The sequence below is a fragment of the Canis lupus genome, chromosome X (genome assembly GCF_003254725.2).
Source record: "Canis lupus dingo isolate Sandy chromosome X, ASM325472v2, whole genome shotgun sequence".
Lineage (NCBI taxonomy): Eukaryota > Metazoa > Chordata > Mammalia > Carnivora > Canidae > Canis > Canis lupus.
Window position 1 is genome coordinate 121,380,930 of NC_064281.1, and position 15,008 is coordinate 121,395,937.

At 53.1% G+C, this 15,008-nt stretch overlaps 1 protein-coding gene across 17 annotated transcripts in view; it reads left to right on the forward strand.

Annotated features, from left to right (window-relative positions):
- The first annotated feature begins 10,074 nt into the window (after positions 1-10,074).
- The window catches only part of ZNF185 (zinc finger protein 185 with LIM domain), a 64,142-nt gene continuing 59,208 nt past the window's right edge, over positions 10,075-15,008 (forward strand). For 11 of the 17 annotated variants that reach the window (XM_025460661.3, XM_025460667.3, XM_025460672.3 and 8 more), the window contains exon 1: positions 10,078-10,274. The gene's annotated coding sequence lies outside the window, so the exon portion shown is untranslated. Of the gene's footprint in view, positions 10,275-15,008 lie in introns of all 17 variants that reach the window. The other 6 variants (XM_025460663.3, XM_035712057.2, XM_035712058.2 and 3 more) reach the window with 4 other exon arrangements.

Consider the following 15,008-nt stretch of genomic DNA (forward strand, 5'->3'; position numbering starts at 1 on the left):
GGGGAAAAGTCAGTGGATTTCTGGATCTATTGGGAAGGTAGGGCTGAAGGATTTCCTAATGGATTGGATGTGAGGGGTTAGAGAAAGTGAGGAGTCAAAGATCACATCAAGGTTTTCGGCCCAAGGATGAGCACTGGGTGTTATTCTGTATGTTGGAAAATTGTACACCAATAAAAAATAATTTATTATTAAAAAAAAAAAAAGTTTTCGGCCCAAGCCACGAGAAGGGTAGTGTTACCACCAACTTTGCGGGGATAGCTGTGAGAAGAGTGGGTTTGGAAGGAAAGACTGATAAGGAGTTTGGCTTGGGACACCAAGTACAATGCCTAAGAGATATGCAAGTAGAGATATTGCATAGGTCTTGTGATATAGGAACCTGGAATTCAGGGGGAAAGGCTGAACTGGAGATGTAAATATGGGAGTAACCAGCCTTCAGATGGTCTTTAAAGACATGATGGTTCTGGGTCCCTCCAAAGTTAAGTTGAACAAGGTAGGGGCAATGAAAAGACGTCAAAGGAAACTTAAAAAGAGCCAATGAGGTAGAAGGGAAACCAGGGGAGTAAGGTATCCTGGAAGCCAAAAGAAAGTGTTTACAGAAAGAGTGTCTATATCAAATGCTGCTGACTTGTCTGGTAAAATGAGAATTACAAACCATTGGATTGGAATGCCTGGGTGGCTCAGCGGTTGAGCGTTTGCCTTCAGCTCAGGGCCTGATCCCAGAGTCCCAGGATCGGGTCCTGCGTCAGGCTTCCTGCATGAAGCCTGCTTCTCCCTCTGCCTGTGTCTCTGCCTCTCTCTCTCTCTCTCTCTCTCTCTCTCTGTGTGTGTGTGTGTGTGTGTGTGTCTCATGAATAAAAAAATAAATAAAATCTTTTAAAAAATGAAAACCATTTGATTTAGCAACGTGGGAAGCACTGGTAGCTTTGACAAAAGCCACCTCTGTTCAGTGCTGGGAGTGAGATAGAAGGGAATCAGGCACAGAGAATGTGGAGGCTTCTCTCCAGGATTCTTCCTAAGAAGGGGAGAAAGGCAATAAATGGAGAGTAGCTGAAAAGAAAGATGCGATCAAGAAAAAAACTAAAAAAAAAGACTTTATTTATTCATGAGAGATACACAGAGAGAGGCAGAGACATAAGCAGAGAGAGAAGCAGGCTTCTGCAGGACCCCAGGATCATGACCTGAGCTGAAGGCAGACCTCAACCATTGAGTCTCCCAGGTGCCCTAAGAAATTGCTTTTTTTATGGTGGGAAAAATTATAGCATGCTTGCATACTGATCTGAATGATCCAGCCAGAAGGAAATAATTGATGACCCAAGAGCAAAGGTGAAATGTTAGTGGGATGTTCCTGAGTGGGTGGCAGGAGATAGGATCAAGAGCTCAAGCAGTTGGCCTTTCATTTTTAGCCAGGATAGGTCATCGTTAGTACCAGGATTGAGGGCAGAAGGCATAGATAATGATGTTGGCTAGTGGGTAGATGTTTATCAGCATCACATTTCATATAATTTATATATTACCATTTTACATATTAGATAATAAAAGGAATTTTTAAATGTTAGTATTGCTGGGTCAAAGGAAGTCTCCGTTGTTCATTTTGTTAGATATTTCTAGATGGCCATTCCAAAAAGGTTGCAGCAATGAATCCTCTCAGCCCTAGGGCCCCTAGGTCCTGATAGGGACCAGTTTCCCATACCCCATTTTCCCTTTTTCATATCTGAGGGAAGGATTGGAATTTCTGACTGCATTTGCATTTCCTTCATATGTTAATGAACCTCTTTTGTGAATGGTTTGCTCCCTTCTTTGCCGCTTGTATTCCTCTTGCTTGATTTGAAAGGAGCCCTTTTTTATTCTAGGAAGATTAAGCCTTTCCCTGTCTTGTGTGGTACAAATAGCAAATAACTCTTCTTCATTTGTCATTTGTCTAATGACCGTTCTAGTGGGTTTTGCCATACAGAAGTTTTCAATTTCTGTCTTTTCTTTTATGATTTCTGGTTTTCATGACATACTTAGAAAGGCCGTCCACACCCCAGGATTCCTTCTAGTACTTTTATGGTTTCAATTTTTTTACGTTAAATTTCTGAGCCATCTGGAGTTTATTTCAGTGGGGAGAGCGAGGTAGGAAATCCAGCTTGTTTTTCCACATGGCCAGTTGTTCCGACATCATCTATTGAATGATACAATTTTTATCCACTGATAGGAAATGCCACCTTGATGATACACTGCATTTGAAATGAACCTTTATCGCTTCCTTCATTCATTTGGCAGAGATTTCTGGTGTACGCATCAGACACTGTACCAGGTGCTTGGGTCAGTGGGCAAGCAGGAGATGAGTTTCCTATCACATCAAGGAGGAAGGAAGGAAAGAGACAGGAGACAGCGACTTTGCAGAGTAGTGAGTGCTGGGGCAGAAGGGCAGCCCAGGAAGAGATACTTAAATGGGTCTTGGAATAGCAGAAGGAAAGAGGAGTCTCAAAGGGAACCCCACTTTCCAGCTTAACCAGCTGGGTGAATGGGGTTACCTTATCACTCAGACTGAGATCCTAGAGGGCCATGGCTCTGGCTGACTTGTGGAGAGTAGATGCCACAGGGCAAGGGTGGAAGCTGGGAGACATGGAGGAAGTGAGGAAGGACACTGGCTTGGACTGCATGGTGGTGGCAATAGAAGTGGGCAGACGTGCTCAGGGAGAACGCCAAGAACAGACAGGTTTCCTGGACTCTCTTAGGGTCTTTGGTTGGGTTTGAAACAGACTGGCATGTACAGATTAATAAGAGAGAAACATACACATTTATTTAATATAAGTTTCATGTGACATGGGAGCCCTCCTAAGGAAGTGAGTACCCAAAGAAATGATTAAACCTGAGTGTTTTCACTCTAGGTTTGGTGAAGAATAGAAAGTTGTGAAAAGATAGGATAGGATAAAGGGTTTGAGCTAAGTGTAGTAAACTGGGGGGAACTTAGTAAGGCCTGTTTGTTCATGTTCTTCTTGGTGTTCCCCTGCCCCTTGGATGTTCTTTTCCCCAGGGTATAGGGAGGGTACCTCTCACATGAGGGTCTTAAGATCTGCTTCAGTGGAGGAAGGGTGGGGAGGAGAGGGAGAAGGTGGGAAAGCTTGCTTCTGCTGTTTTCTCAAACTCTTTCATCTTAAAATATTCAATATACCAAGGCGCTGTGTTTTGGGGTAGCATGTCCTAAATCCTGTGCATGGCCATATGATTTCATTGAGCATCTCTCCATGTAATGGGCTCTATTCTTAGTACTTTCTATGTAATCTTTCCAGCAACCCCAGGAGGCAGATGTGGGTATTCTCATATCTCTTGTACAGGTTACAAATGGAAACCCAGAGAGGGCAAATAATCTGCCTAAGGTCTCACTGCTGTTAATTGGCACAGCCATGATTTGCACCCAGACAGTCTAGTTCCAGAGCCTGTGCTCCTAATCTTTAATGCCGCCAGATAAGTGGAGTGCCAGGGAGGCCATGAGCATCATGATTTTCCAGAATGAAGGCATGATCAACTATGGCTAAGAGGTTAAGCAAGGACAGAGATGTGAGTACTGGGTCTGACAACATGAAGATCATTTGTAGCCTTGACAACACTTTAAGGGAGTGTTACGTTTGAAATCCTAATGGAAATGGGTTTATGAGACAGTTGGAGAAGTAGAGACAGCAAGTGTAGATACCTCTTTCATAGTTTTGCTCAGTAGAGCAGAGAAAAGGGACACAAACTGGGGGTGGGAGTGGGTTAAGTGAGATTCGTCTTTTATCTTTAAATGCTGATGCAAATGCTCCAAATGATGAGAGAGACAATGGGATAATTAGAAAGAGGAGAGTCCTTGTGACTGTGACAAGTGGTAGGATCCAGAAATTTATATTGATACTATTCTGCAGATTTGTGTGACCTGTGCCAGCACCATCATTGCCTTCAGGAAGGCATGAAGAAAGCAAATGTTTACATTTGTCTGAATTGGACAGTGCAGTAGAGGATATTCAGATGTTGACAAGAGAGTCGTCAAAGTGCTGGGCCATTGTCTCTGAGCTGTATAGGGAGAGAAGTGAACAGAGGAAAAGGCTAACAGATGGGGAAAAAAGTAAAGGAGCAAACAGATGGGAGGTCTCCGTGACCTGGAAAGGTAGTCATTGCTATCTTTCATTGAAAGTTGAGCAACAAGCCTGTTAGAAAGACAGGAGGTAGGGATCAGAAAGTGGAAGATTCCAGAGGTAACAGGATGGAGACTGTGCCTGTTTGAAGAAGTGGCTGCAGTGGAATTGACAGGACCTTCAGAGATGTCAAGGTCAAAGACCTTGGGAGGCCTGAAAGGGGGTGATGAATGGTCCACAGGCATGGATGCTGGAGGCACACGCTTTATTATTCCACGTCCCAGTCACCTTTGCACATCCATGTGATCTGGGTGGGAAATCAGGATGAGCCAGGTGCAAACACTTGCCTGCATGTTGGACGATGTGTTAGCCCGTTGGCCTGAACCGTGCAGAACTTTTTATCCGAGGGCAGACTAGTCTATCTAGAGGTAGAGGGGGTGTGGGGGAAGGAAGAGCTCCCACAGAACTGGGCTGCAGGGACACTTATTTCAGTTAAGGAGGAAGTGGAGAGGTTCTCTCTAAGTAGAAGCGGAGCAGCTAGAGTGGCTCTGTACAATAGAACTTTCTGCCATGCTGGAAACACTTTCTCTACAGGAGCTGTTAGCCACATGTGGCTATTGAGCACCTGAAATGTGGCTATTGTGACTGAGGAGTTGAATTCTCAATTTTATTTAATTGCAAATACTTGAATCTGAATAGCCACATGCAGCCAGGGGCCACTGTGATGGCTAGTAGAGCTCTAGACAAATGTGCTGCTTAGGGAGCTGCAGTCCTCAAGGTCACAACTGGGCAGGTTGGGAAGGATGAGCAGGGGCACAGGACACTATGCCGGGGAGCCTAGAGCCATTTGGTCAAGGTACAGGTAGAGGTTACTGGGCCCAAGTGGAATGGACAGGGGACAGGTATGCCCCACATCCTGGCTTTTCTGATCCTGTTGTGATGAGAGCCAGACCCTTCCCACTATGCTGAGAAGATGTGGGTTTCCACCAAAGGGGGCTTTGGCCAGTGGCCCCTTGATCCTGCTCAGATAGATGAGGAGACAGCCTCTGAACTGTTCCCTCCAATCTCTCAAAGGCTGGTCCCCTTGAGGAGATCAAGGCAACTGAGCACCCAGGAAGGTTTCCAGAAAAGAAACCTTACTAGAGAAGCAGACATCCTGAAAGAGATGAATCACAGCAACCTGGCTCTCCTGTGTAAAAGACCTTCAAGGATCCACTGTACTTTCCCTTCCCAGGTGGGCATTTCCCAAGTGCAAGCCCATGCTTAACCAAAAGGAACAAGTTGGAAACTCCTGCACCCAGCCAGGCCCTCAGGTTGCTGTGGCTTCAGCTCTACTTGCCAGGGGTTTAGCCAGGCCAGCCTTAGCAGAGTCCCTGAGGGAGAGCTCCCATCCCTCCCAGACAGATCGAGCTGCCCAGAAGTCAGTCTTCCCTTGCAGCCTGTATCCCCTGCTGCCAGGTCTCCCAGCGCAGGGCACCAGTCAGGTCAGGGGCACTACATGCACCCCAACACCGACTCTGGCCTTCTCAGGTTATTTATTTATTTATTTTTAGCTTCCGCACCTTTTCTCTTCTGGGTCAGTGCTCACAATGCCCAGTGGGAATTAGTCTTTCAAGAGGGTCCTGGGAGACTGGGCTGCTTCTGTGGCAGCCAGCAGGGCCTCTAAGGGGCAGGGCTTGGAACTGGTCTGGGGGAGGGGCTCCCAGCAGGGCCAGACAACTTCCACATTCCCCTGTCACTGGGACCCTCAGCATGGCCCCTTGCCCAGAGCGGCTGAGCCTGGGGATGAGGGGGCGCTGGGCAGGGAGCCCACTGTCTCCTCCTCATGACTTCCCTTCCTCCTCATCCCAGGAGCCTCCTTGCCGGCCAACTGTACTAAAACTCCGGAAAACCATGGCGGGGAGGTTTTCCAATTAGAACATTCTTTTTCCGATCTGTGGATGATTCTTACAGCAGCAAAAAGCCATTCTTCAGGGCATGCGGGGATTATCTGCCAGCGAGGCCTTGGCTCAGCTTGTGCACTCGTGCTCTGGAGGCCTGGCCTGGGGCTGCCTCAGAGCCAGAGACGAGAAGCAGTCTGAGTTCTGGGGCATCAGGTCACATAGGCCAGAACTGATGGCAGACTGTTTCCCGGACTCATTCAAAATAGTAGATCCAAAAGGCGGTAGAGAGTCACCCTGGGGGGGGGGAGGGATGTCAACCTGACCTACGGAGGCCTGCCTGCATGACCTGACTTCCCTGCTCCCATTGGGGCCACTGTCCACAGAGCAAGAAACCTCAAGGCATGGATTCTGCCCCTTGGAGCTGAACTGGTTTGGTTTTCCCATGGGACTGGGAGCTGCTCCAAGCCAGGACTGGGTCTGACTGGTGTCTAAGTGGGTGGAGGGTGTGGCAGTGTGGTGGGGAATGGGAGGCCCAAAGGGGACACTTGGTGAGGGAGAGTATGCATTCGTGCCAGGGAAGGGGACCAGCCCCTCAGAATGCAGGCTGAGGGAAGGGCGGTCTCCCCACCAACCCCCCCACCGCCCTCCGAAGGCAAGGCTGGGCCAGCAGAGTCTCATGGACAGATCGGACCGGTTCCCAGCAACCTGGAGAGTTGGGTCCAGATTCAGAGGTCTGGCCCTGCAGGTTCTGAGCTCTGTAGGGGCTGCCGTGGGTGCAGCCCCACCTGGCGACCCCTGCCCCCAGGCAACCCACTCTGCTTGGAGCTGACAGAGTCACCCAGCAAGTGGAAACTGGTTGAAGAGCTTAGAAGGCTGAGGCAGCACAGTGATCGTGGAAGGAGGGAGGGAAGAAGGGGATTAGGGTGCAAACGGGAACCCTGCCCTCCCCACACGGGAACCTGAGCACCCTACCTGGACAAGGGCTCCCTGCAGAGTAACTAGAGACCTAGCTTTAGTCCTAGTTTTGCCGCAGACTGGCTGTGTCGTGGCCCCAGCTAGATGCCATCCCCGTCTGGGCCTATTTCCCCATTTGTACAATGGCAAGAGTTTGTGTCAGTGTATCGTCTCCAGTCCCCTCCAATATGAGGACACTCTGCTGGGGGGGCTGGTTGGTTCTGGAGCCTGTCAGCCTTCGGAGCCCCACCCATTACTCCCCTTCCTAGCCTGGGAACTCTTTGGCTACACTGGCTTGCCTGAGTTTTGTTCTGAGCCCTGGAGCCTCCCGAGAGCTTTGGAGCTCTGCTGGCCAGTTCTTTTCAAACAGCCACTCACCCCCTACTCATCTGCTTACTTCGACCCGCTCTCCTAGAGAATTTGTCTTCTTCCCTGCTCATGGGCTGTGATCCCCACACCCTCCAGAGGGGTTGTCACCTGCGTTCTCCTGCCTCTACCTTCCAGGCCTTTTGCCTACCCAAACAGCCCAGCCTAACCCTGCTCTCAAGCCCATCCTAGTTGGAGGCTTGAGCTGAGAACAGAGAGGGACAGGGCCAAGCTCAGGCCAGGCAGGGGTAGCCATGGGGTCTTGACCCTCAAGCTGTAGGCCAAGGTGAAGTTCATGAAGGAGCCAATGTTGTGGCTGAGAGTGAGTGGAAGGTCACCACCAAGGGGACACCTTGTGCAGGGGGCTCAGTGGTATGAAAGCACTTGGTGTGTCTGGTCCTGGGTGTCTGACAACAAGCAGTCAAAGAAGATGCTGATGAAGTTGGGCCTTGAAGCCTGGCTGAGGTGGCTGGGGGTGGCCCTGGCAGGAGTCGGGGGTTCTGTTGGGGCAGTGAACGGGTGGGCAAGGCAGGGCAGGGTAGGGCAAGGCAGTTACCATTCGAGTCAAACCCGTTTGTAGGTGAGATCAGCTGCAGGGCCTGGCAGCCTGGGAGGGAGGGAGGAGTTGAGGAAAGGCTGGTCTCTTAGACTGGCGCTGTTGTGGCATATCTGGCCTGGGCAAGGGCTGAATCACCTGGGACATGGGAATAGCACAAGGCCCCAGGGCAGCCCACCCCAGGGCTGACCTCCCTGACTAGCCATTGGTGTCCTGGGACCCCATTCTCCTTGTACTCTCAAGCTGGTGCACCCACACTTAAGGGTCTGGATCAAACTTGCCCTTTCCCATGGGTGGCCTTGGGAGGGAAGGGCCACCCTCTCCCTCACCCTGCCATCGAACCCGTCACCATGCCTTCTACATTCTACATCTTTAAGCTAGGGGTTCTTGAAAGGGATGCAGCCCAGAAAGGGGGTGTGACACACCCTAGGTCATACAGTTATTTAGGAGTTAGGATGCCAAGCCAAATCCATGGCCACCAGCAGCCCAAGGTGGGGGATGGGAAGGTGTTAGATGCTGGTCACCCGACTGGAAGCAGAAAAATGCTGACAGGCAAGAGACAGATGAACTGAAGAGACTTTATATACAATTCCCCCATCCCCACCCCTCCACACATAGTCACACAGACACAGGGTCACCTCCTCCCTACCTGACAAAGGCCAGGAAGAGAAAATAAGAACAGCTTCCAGAGTTTCAATCACCCCTCAGGCCCCTCCTTCTGCAATTCCTCTCTGACCCCTTGTGTTGTCTCTGTGCCCCAGGGATGAGTCAGACAGGCTCTGCCCTCCTGGAGCTCACCATCTAGAACAATAAAGGGTCATGACCACTATGCTAGATCAATGTCAGAGGATGGAACTGGGGAAGCAATCCACATCCCTGGCGGGGGGGCGGGGGGGGGTGCTGCAGTCAGAAGATCTACAGCCACTTGAGTGAAGGTTTGGAGAACAACTAAGACAAGGGGACAAAGGACACTGTAGGCAGTCTGAGTGCCAGGAGCAAGTGCCCCAAGGAGATAGGACTCATGATGTATTTGGAAGGCAAGAGGGGAGCGTGGCTGATCTGCAAAGAGAGGTGGGCACCACCTATCCTTGGGCCCCCTTGACGTTTGGCTTTTATCCCGAGAGCAATGGGAAGCCATCCAAGAGTTGCAAGCATGTAAACCCTGAGACTGACTTCTGTGTGGAGACTGGATGGGAAGGAAGGCAAAAGAGAGGCAGGGTAAGCAGGCCTGGACTAGGGGGTGGCAGTGGGCATGCGCACAAGTCTATGGATCAGAGGGCCATTTGGGATACAGACTTGATGGGGCTTGAGGAAGGAGGAACTGCCAGAACACATCCTTTCCATCCTGTCAGCTTGATAGGCCAACTTTTGGCCAACTCTATGCCTCTGTAGGACTGACGTGGCGGCCCCTCGCATTGGAGGCATTCCCTGGACCCACACCTGGGGTGGGGGCTTCCCTTGATGCTCCCTCCTTCCTAGTACGTAGCTCTGGTGCCTTGCACCTAGCAGGTACTCAGTAAGCATGATTCAATAACACACATCCTCAAAGAGCATGAATGAATGACACCTGTCAAACTGCACTGGCCCCAGGGGTCTGCAAGTGTCAACTGTGAGGTGGCCCAGCTTGCTGACAGGGTGCTCCTGGTGTGGCCTCCCAGGGAGAGAACTTCCCTCCTTCCCTCTGTGAGCTGCCCGGGCTCCCTCACTTTCTTCTCCTCCTTCGCAGCCTCTAGGACTTCCTGTATGATCTCAGCCTCTGGCCCCCCCCCCGGCCCCCCTCCCCGCCCCTGTCTGGGATCTTCATCTGTAAAATGGATCTAGGAACAGTAGTCCTCAACAGAATGAACCCGCAGCATCTGTAGAAGTCATCGGCCCTGAGCAGGGGCCAGATCGCATCGGGTGCGCAATAGGCAGCCGGGGCCCTTCATGTGGCCGAGACCTCCCGGCCCAGGGCCGCGCGCCCGAAGGAATTTGCCTGGAAGTTTTCCACCGCGGCAGAGGCTTCTGGAGCCTGCTCTGGGCTCGGCGTGGGGAGCCCCGGCCTTGATTTCTCCAGCAGCCCCGCGGGGCGGGGCTGGGAAGGGGCGGGCGGGCGGAGGACACTGGCGGGAGAATGTGCGGAATGTGCCAGGCGCATCTACCTACCCCAAGAGAGGGCAGGGGAAGGGGGCCGGCCGAGGGGAGGGGCGAGGGGCGAGGCACTGGGCGCCGGTGAAAACCTGTTTGTTCTCCTGCGGGTGGAGCCCAGTCCGCGCCTTCTCGCCGCCCTGTGCGCTCCCGGCTGCACCGCCGCCCGCCGCCCCGCGCCCGCGCCCCGGCCCGGCCCGGCCCGGCCCGACTGGGCGCTGTCCACCTGAGGGAGCCTGCGCCCCGCGCCCGCCTGATCCCCTGCCCGCCCCGCGAGCCGAGCACCTGTGCCAGGTAGGGCTGTCGAGTCGCCGTCGGGGCGGCCCGGCCGAGAGGCATTGGGCCCGGGTGGGGGTGGGAGGGCTCCTGGCCCCTGCCCCGGCAGGCGGCAGGGACAGCTCAGGGCCTCAGTTTCCCCTGCCATGACCCTCCCCGGCTCCAGGCATTCCTTTTGGGTTTCCAGCAAGGAGACAGTGCACTTGGTTTTCTGGTTTGCACCATGAGCGAAGAGAGGAAGGTAGAGAGTCAAAAAAGGCTGGCCTCCTCGACCTGTCTGGAAGAGGGGGGTTTGATTGTTAGTGACTGCCCCGGGCCGGGGTACTCTGAGCATTGACTGCAGGGAAGAGTCAGAGCTCTACAGATCAGCTTGGTTCACCGTGTCCATTTTATAGGTAACAACACTGAGACCCAGAGGCTGGCTCACCCTGAAGGCCAGAGCAGAGGACTTGAGGGTTGCTTGTGATGAGCATGTGCTGGGCACAGGGCAACCTCCTTGGAGGGCTACCAGAATGGTAGCTGCCCCAGACAGAAGGCGCCGAATCAAGTGTCACTGGGTGTTATCAACGGGATCTGCAGCAAGCTGGCTCTGTGGCTGAATTGTTTCGATGGGGGCAGGGGAGCCGAGAGCCTTGTCCTCTTTGGAGAGGCAGAGTGATACCTGGCCTCGGGAAGACTGAACCCTCAGCATCTCTGACTGCTCTGCCACTTGTGAGCCCGGCGTGGGGCGGGGGGCACCTGGGCAGCTCCGTCAGTCCAAGGAGATAACACACGGGGCCTCCTTCCACCCAGGGCTCAGATGAGGTCAGTGTGACTGCAACAGGGCTCTGGAACATCTGAGGTGCGGTAGGAATTGTGTTCTCACTGGGCTGTTTGCACTTAGTTTGGACGTTGTGGAACACTGTGCATCTCCGGATCACGATCTGTGAACCCTGAGAGAGAGCCCCTCACACCCCATCCATCCAGCAGTGGTTGAGGCCTCCTGAACCTGGACCCACTCTTGCTTTCCTCTCATGGTCCTTCAGATTTCTGGTCATGGTACCTGGCTGGGGACAGGAAGCAGGGTGCCCTGGGCTGATTGATAAGCCTGGGCTGTGGGGAAGGACCCTGGATTCCTTGTTCCCTGCTTACCAGCTCACATAATGCTGCAGGGCAAATCTAGGGGGAAGGGCAAGCAGGGGAGGGTCCTACGGTCCAAGGCCTCCACTGCCCCATCTGAAAAATCAGGGGCAGCCCAGAGGCCAGCTCCGAGGCCCTGCTTGCCACTTAGAAGCATCTAGCTGGGGCATAGATGCATGGGCCAGGGGCCAGCTTGCTGGGTGTACCTGTGCTGTTTGTCCCATTACCTGTGGGCCATCCCAGGATGGGAAGGAGCAGATCCACCTCACTTGCCCTTCTCCCTCCTTCCATCAATTGTCAGCCCCAGCGCTTGTGCCTTCCTGGCCTGGACTTCAGATGCCCCGGCCTGCCTGAGGGCTCTATAGTCAGCTGTGGAAAGCTAATGGAAGGTACCCAGAGCAGCACACAGCAGGTGCTCCAGATCTGTTCATCTCCACCCTTCGGAGACTCACAAGTCAGTGACAGAGGTGGCCCGTGACCATGTCAGGTGCTGCAGCTCTGAGTGGCATAAACACAAGGGGCTGTGGGAGCTTGGAGCAAGGGAGCAGCTCTGACTGGGAGGATCAGGGAAAGCTTCCTGAAGGAGGAGGGGTTGGAAGTAAGGGGAGGAGCTCAGCGGCTGCCAGGTCAAGGTCTACATATCCTTTGGAGCTGCATGAGTCTAGCCTCCCTCTTGTTCCCAAGCAATCAAAGCCAGTTCTTCCTAAACCTATGTTCTACCCAGAGCTGGGCTGTGGGGGTCTGGAGAGAAATCAGATGCAGGCCTTGCCCCAGGGAGTGACAGTCTAGCTGGGGACATGGATGGCCACTCAGTAGGGAGCTACCACCAGCATCGAAACGTCCCCACCTCACTTCCTCTTCAGTCGGGGTCCAGATTTCAGACAGTCCTCTGCCTGAGGGCAGTGATCCCAGGGGTGCCCTCCTAAGATCTAGCAGGACAGGCAGACATCATCAGCACCTGCTTCCTGAACTGTCTTCGGTCGCATGCCAGGAAAAGTCCCAAAACGGGCTCAGTGCACTCTGAAACTGGAAGCCTGCCTTCTTCCTTCCCCACTCAGCCTCCACGGGTGACTGATCCCTTTGGTGTGGATCTTGCTTCAAGCCACAGCCCATAAGGTGCCAGCTCATGCATAACACCAGCTTGCTTGCTACTTGCTGGGCTCTGACGTTGCCCCCACTGCCAGGCCCTCCCAGGGTGGGCTAGGACTGTGGTTGGAGGAGAGGAGAGCTGTTTGCCATGACTCGGAGCTCCGCACAGCAACCCCCACGGTGCCCCAGGCTCCTGTGGTTGGGATCCACCGGGATCCCAGGACTCTGCATTCATTTATACTGTGCTGCACAGAGCTGCCTGATGGCAGGACTGGGGCAGCGCACCTGGCAGGCCCACGTGCCTGAGCATGACGCTCAGGAGAGGTTGGCATCATTGTTTCGGAGGGCCCGTGAGCTGGCCGGAGATTCACGACGTGGAGCGGGGAGGTGAAGGGTGGGAGACTGTGTGATGGGACAGGGAGGTGCCTTCACAGCCCAGTAGTAAGAGAGCAGCTCAGAGGTCAGGTTGAGTTTACACCCCAGCTCAGCCATCGTCCAGTTGTGCAACCCGAGCACATCACATAGCATCCGGAGGCCTCGGTTTTGTCACCTCTACAGAAGGGAGGCTGAAGCCAGGGGCACAGATTGAGCCAGGACCGCCGTGTCCTCCTCCGGGGCCATGGTGGCCAGGGGTGAGGTTGGGGCCAGGTTGGGAGGAATGTGGGCTCCCCACCTAGCAAAAAATGGTTTAAAAATCACTGCTAGTCTGTTCTGATGATGCATATAGTATCTACCTACAGTTAAATTATTTGCTACAGCACACTTCATTCGTAGATCATTTCTGGATGCCTCCTGAAATCTGATTTGCTTTCTTTTTTAATGTTGGCCGTTTTCATTTTTAACCGTTTATCTTGGATCGATTTAAAACTCACCAAAAAGTTGTAAGAATGGTACAAAGAACTCCCTCAATGCCGCATCTGGATTCCCTGCTGTGGAGGAAGGTGACATGGCGGCACTTGAGTGACAGTAACGTTCGTGGAGGAGTGGCCATTGGAGGGGTTGGGGGTGGGCAGGGCTGGTGTCAGTTCTTTTTTCCAAGAGGGAAACTGAGGCACAGAGGGGTACTCGCTCAAGACTCATTGGAGGATTAGGAATGGAGCCAGTTTCCCTTGGCTCACAGGTGAGCATGTGCACATTTGGTGAGTGTTTTCTGATTGCTGGCCTGTGTTGGGCTCTGGGGCACAGCAGTGAGTGAGAACTGAGAAGGGTGGGGATGAGAGAGCAGGAGGGACAGGTCTGGGTGGAGAGGCCTGGCAAATGAAAAGTTAAGAGGCTCATTGTCAAAGTCTAATGTGGGGAGGCAGGAGCCTCCAGCTAAAGCACATATCCCAGAGGTGCAGGATTCTACAGGGACCCAGAGGCCACTTTCAGGAGCACCATTTAGGTCTTTCCCGTGGGAAGTCTGCTCACTTCCCACTTCAAGAGAGAGCCAAGAAGTGGAGCTGGTGGTGGTGGTGGTGGTGGTGGTGGTGGTGGTGGTGGTGGTGGAAGTGGCTGTGGAGCCTCAGGGCCATGCCATGGGACAGAGAGGAGACCTGGCCTTTGGGGCCAGTGGTGGACAGGCCTCATGCTGCTGCAGGCTGTCACTGGTGGTGGTCTTGGCCTTGGACCCCTTAGTCTGGTTCCTGTGATCATTGGCTCAGCACACCATTTTCTGATGACTAGGTCATTTTTCCAGAGAGCTTGACGTGGCAAGGGGTTCCAATCACAAGAACGAGTGAAAATGCTTACATCAGGCAGTGCCTGGTTTAGACTAAAAAACAAAACAAAACAAAACAAAAACCCAGGATTTGTTACACCGCTTTTGCCTGGTGAACTCCTAAGTCATTCTTTCATTCTCTGGGGGAGGCCTGAGCTGAGGGCACTTCCTTGGGAAATGTAGCACTCTGGCAGTGCCCTGGAAGGGCTGCTCTGGCCTTCTGTCTGTCTATCTGTAGGCCCAGCACCCAGCCTGGCTGCCAACTTTCCATAAGTGGTTGTTGAATACATGAAAATGTGGCCTTGGGCAAATGCTTTCTCCTCTCTTAGTCTCCATATTCTTATAGAAAAATGGGGACAGTGGTGATAGGTAAGGGTGGAGTATGGGAAACTGGGTCTGGGGCGGATAGGAGGGGAGAAAATAGCTGGGAGGAGGCCTGTCTGAGGTTGGCCCGGGTGGGAGGTGTTGTTGGCTGGGGAGAGGGGGCTGGGTACCTCTTTTCCTCTTGAGCTTTACTCATGATCACCTGTAACTAGGACAAAAGGAAATCTTTGGCCAATGTTAGTCAGAGGCAAGTTGGGGCAGGGGGAACTTTCTGGTCTCCGAGCCTGCTCTGCCAAAGGCTGAGAAGGTGGTCACAGTGAAGGTTCAGGGCTGTTCCTGAGGAAGCCATTGGTCGAGCTGGATGGGAGTGGGCCCACATCTCCTGAGTCCCTTCCAACCCCTTTAGGTGTCTGTGTGCAGACAGGGATACTGTCTCTGCTCCACTGGGATGGGCTTCAGAACACCTTGCTTCCCAGGCTACAAGGGTGCAAGGAGTGGGGGACAGAGCCAGCCCAGGCCCT